The sequence below is a fragment of the Gymnodraco acuticeps genome, unplaced genomic scaffold (assembly GCF_902827175.1).
Source record: "Gymnodraco acuticeps unplaced genomic scaffold, fGymAcu1.1, whole genome shotgun sequence".
Classification (NCBI taxonomy): domain Eukaryota; kingdom Metazoa; phylum Chordata; class Actinopteri; order Perciformes; family Bathydraconidae; genus Gymnodraco; species Gymnodraco acuticeps.
Window position 1 is genome coordinate 32,011 of NW_022991634.1, and position 5,196 is coordinate 37,206.

A 5,196-nucleotide genomic window follows, 5' to 3' on the forward strand; every position below is an offset into this window, starting at 1 on the left:
GGCCAGGAAAAGCGAAGGAAGGAGAAAAATCTACAAAATGTATTTTGTAGACATATAAAGTAATACAAATGTGCTTTAAAAATATATATATCTATTTGTTGAATACGCAACTAGTTTTGATTGCCATTTTATGTATAATGTGAGTAGAAGTACTCAGATCTTGTACTTGAATAAGTAAAAGTACTCAGATCTTGTACTTGAGTAAAAGTAGAATCTTGTGCTTGAGTAAAAGTAGAAGTACTCAGATCTTGTACTTGAGTAAAAGTAGAATCTTGTGCTTGACTAAAAGTAGAAGTACTCAGATGTTGTACTTCAGTACAAGTAGATGTACTCAGATCTTGTACTTGAATAAGTAAAAGTACTCAGATCTTGTACTTGAGTAAAAGTAGAAGTACTCAGATCTTGTACTTGAGTAAAAGTAGAATCTTGTGCTTGAGTAAAAGTAGAAGTACTCAGATATTGTACTTGAGTAAAAGTAGAAGTACTCAGATCTTGTACTTGAGTAAAAGTAGAAGTACTCAGATCTTGTACTTGAGTAAAAGTAGAATCTTGTGCTTGAGTAAAAGTAGAAGTACTCAGATATTGTACTTGAGTAAAAGTAGAAGTACTCAGATCTTGTACTTGAGTAAAAGTAGAAGTACTCAGATCTTGTACTTAGTAAAAGTAGAAGTACCAGAGTGTAGGAATACTACAGTAAAAGTCCTGCATTCAAAATGTTCCTCAAGTAAAAGTAGAAAAGTATTCTCATCAAAATATAGTGAAAGTAGCGACAGTGAAAGTAGTCGTTGTGCAGATTGGTCCATTCCAGAATAATATATATGATATGTTTTATAATGATTGATCATGAAAGTGTTCTCAAAGCTGGTGAAGGTGCAGCTAGTTTGAATGAGTTTGTATACTGCAGGGTAGCTGGTGGATTTACTCCAGGTGGAACTAAAGTCTGATTCAACACTTGATCATATTTCACACCATTCATCCACATCTGTGAAGAAACTAAAGGTATTAAATACATGTAGTGGAGTAGAAGTACACCGTTTACCTCTGAGCTGTAGTGGGGTAGAAGCACAAAGACTCAAGTAAAGTGCATCAATATATTCTGCTATAATGTGACACTTTGTATGAAATTCCTCATGTGTTTAATGGAGCATTTTTCTTGGTAATGTCACCTGCTATTAAAAAGCCCTCCGACAGAGTGCACGGTGTAACGTAAGGACAGGAAAGAGAGGCTCGATGCACATGTGAACACATCAGGCCTCATGAATAATCTAATTTAATCTCACGCTGCCTGGAGTTCGTGATGCATGCGAACGACGAGGCTAAACATAGCCATTGTTGGATTAACCAAAACAACTCATGATGTGATCAAATCAGGTCAAAGCAGGTCAGCGGCTGTAATGGGGGAAAAGTACGTAAATGTAGGTTATACAGTATGTTAGATACTCTTCTTTTGCTATATTTAATTGAATAACCACATTGCAGATACGAGGCCAGGTGTTTTAAGATAGAAAAAGAGTACACATTGTAGAGATGGAGAGGTCAATAGGGGAGCGGCAGCTTATAGGATTTTAACACCTGCTGTGTGAAATAGGTTTTCTACAGTTTTTTATTTGTATTTAACTTGACTTTATGCAACTTCTATTCCACCACATTTGAGTTGCAAATATAATACTATATTCTCAACTTCCCCTTCATTTTTTAGGGGCAGTTTCATTAGTAATTAGCAGGTTTATGTGAACATAAATATTTGCGATAATGAAACCTAACATTAGGAACTATCTAAATTAATAAAATGCTGGTATTTGAAGTTCAGTGTGTTCAAATGAGACACAGTAAGGCCCCCTTAGGTGCATGCTTAAAACAGCATTTTCACTTGAATATTCACCTAAAATATTTGTTTAAAGAAACAATGATTGAAAAGAGAGTTGAGGTGCGGATATTAGTGGGACTTGCAATCTCTGTGTAGAAAATCCTGGCTGATATTAAGGTTGTATACATCAGAATACTTCTTCTCTGTCTTTAAAATGCATAAATGCATGATCTAGCCAACACTGAAAAGCAATATGCATCCAAGTATCTCACATTCACTGTCACCATCTCCCACGCTGTGTTATTTAACAGCTTCCATTTCCCCATAAAACAGCACATGCATGACAGTGGGAGAAACACAATGCCTGTGCAGACTGAACATCTGGAGGGGGCGCTGTGACCATAAATGCCCATAATGATTTATTATGTTTGATCTGCTACAATAAAATGGTGCTGACAATAAATACCAATACATTTACATCAACAGCCAATCTTTAACCTGCATAATAAGTCCTACTTTTGGTATTAATTTATAATTTTGTTGATAATAACTAGGCTTATCGTAGCCCACTTCCAATTAACATTGAGAACTAACTACAATTAGAGCTCATTGGTTTATAAACTCGCCCCTAAGTGTGGTTACATGTAGATTATGACAGCAAAATAATGATAAAACAGACACTTCAGAATTGTATTTCTGCCACATTTCGACTGCATGTCCGGGAATAATTGAATATTTACAAAAAGAAGTCAAATGTGATTTCAAAAAAGTATGTAAGGGTTGTGGTGTGGAGATCGTAGGACTCCTGATCTCTAAAACATAGTATTGCTTAATGTTCTTCCACTGCCTCTTAAATAAAAATGCATGATCCTCCACTGAAAAGCCATATACATCCAAGTATTTCACATTCACCGTCATCACCCACCGCCACGCTGTGTTGTTTAATAGATTCCATTTCCCCATAAAACAGCACATGCATGACAGTGGGAGAAACACAATGTGCCTCTCTGTACTGTACTTACTGTACGAGTACTCATGTAACTGCTTTTCAACTTAAATGTTAACGATTATGAACAGTTACCTAAACATGATTGGAGGTTGGTGGTGTGAATGTTGGGGGACATGTGACCCATACAATCCTGGCTGATGTTAATTTGTATCACTTGAAATCTTCTTCCGGTGCCTCACAAATATATATATATATATATATATATATATATATATATATATATACATATATACATGTATTCGTCCCACAGCATCATCAAAATAACAACAATTGAATATGGTGTAAATGTTAACTGCTGTGTTATTTAATAGAAACACAATGCCTCTCTCTCTCTCTCTCTACGGTAAATGCTGAACATCTGGATGGGGGCGCTGTGACAATGAATGCCCAGAGAGCGTACAGCTATACATCTGACACAGGAGAATTATAGAGTTAATAGTATTTGGCATGACAGGGAGGGAGAGACTGAGAGCCGAGCAGTACGAGCCGAGTCTGATGCAGTCTCATCCCGCTTAGTATTCACTGAGCAACGCCTCCAGGCCCCGGAGGAGGAAGGGCTCACCTGCCCGGAGTCTAGCCGAGAAAACACGCCGTAAATCGGACGGGATTTGTTCCGTTAGTCAGGAGGGATACGGTTGTGTTCCGCCGCCCGAAGGGAGAGGACAGCCCCGGTGAGTGGAGAGGGGGTGGATGAGGGGTGGATCATGGTGGGTGGGGCTCAGACAGAAGGGTCGGCTGGGGACGCTGCCTGTCTACCTGCAGAGGGGCTGTGTAATCAGATACTGTCTCTAATGTAATCTGATTACATCGATTGCATTACGCGTAACTTAGATATAGACAAGGATGTGATTGTGAGACTGTTAAAGGATGGAGTCGAAATAAATTAATATACTCATTAAAAAAAAAGTATAATATATAATAAAATTAAATATTGCCTTGCCTTGCATTAAAAAATAAAACAATATATATTCATAAATACAATTTAATACAAAATCTAATTAAATAATTGCAGGTTGCTTTTAGAATAGATTCAAAATGAAAAAAACAATATAAATGTGGCTCATAGTTATAATTAAATTATAAATAAATACCATACAAAAAATGAACCAGAACCAGAATAAAAAACAAGCATTATTTGATCCCAGTATGGAATGGTTTCAAAATAAATAAAATAGGAAAATAAAAATGTTTCGAAAAACCAAAAAAAAAATTTTTTGAAAAAAATAATCATTGATTTCAGTTTCGTCACCTTTGTTATGACTGGACAAAAACTATATTCCCACGTGCACAAAAGTTAACTGAAAAAAATTCGTGTTTACACCACCAAGTTTCTGTGCTAAAGAAAGCAGCATATTTCCCTTTAGCCATGCTACTAATTGGCATTGTTCACTATAGTTGATATTTGTATGGAAAAATGTCCATTTCTGATTATCCTACTTGATTGGAAGCAGTCCAGTTCACCTCTCAATCAACACACTATAAGTGACAGATCACAGTAAGGTGTAGGTTGCAGCACTGGCAGAAGTCATGAGACAGTGCAGGGTCGTCGTCCCCCCTCCACCTGTCTATCTGTCTACCTGTCTGTCTGTCTAGGTAATCGGTTTCTCTGCGATCAGTCTGCATCCCCTGGGAGAGTTAAAAAAAAAAATCCAAATCCTATGCGTCCCCCCCCCCTCCACCTCCTCGATGGCTCTGCGCTCTCCTTCTCGCCTGCATGTGTGTGAGTGCGTGCGTGTGTGTGTGTGTGTGTGTGTGTGTGTGTGTGTGTGTGTGTGTGTGTGTGTGTGTGTATGCACGAATTGCGTGCATGCTCCTCCGGCTGCTGGTTCAGAGCTTACAGTCACAATGAACGGCTGCCTGTAGCGGAGCGGAGGGACACATTACACCGCTTATTTGGTATTATTCTGCCCTCCATTGAATCACTCTCCAGCCGGAATACAGCCGAGGGTGAGTTGATCACGGCGGGTCACCGAGGACAAATGTTCTGGTGAGACGGGTCGCTCAGTTTATCCGAGCCCCGTGCATGCATCTTAAATTCGGCTGGGTGATTTTGGATAGAGGGGTGGTGTGTTTCCCTGCAGTGGTGTGTTGAAGCCATTGTTATTTTATTGTTTTTTTTAAGAGGATGGGGTGGTAAAGTTGTGTGCTATGGGGGATGGGCTCATGAGGACAAACTTTAACCACTTCACCGACTTCACTCATTTGTCCCCGGGGGCTGTCCCCCTCCTTTTCCCCCTCGGTAAGTGTCTCCTGCATTCCTGAACTTTCTTTAAAAGGAAAAAACTTAGGATTTTTTGGGGACGTGGGTGCAGGTTTCCATGCTAAATGTGCATCTTCTCCAGTGTCTTGTCGTTAAACGGGTTAAGATTTGTTATAGCCA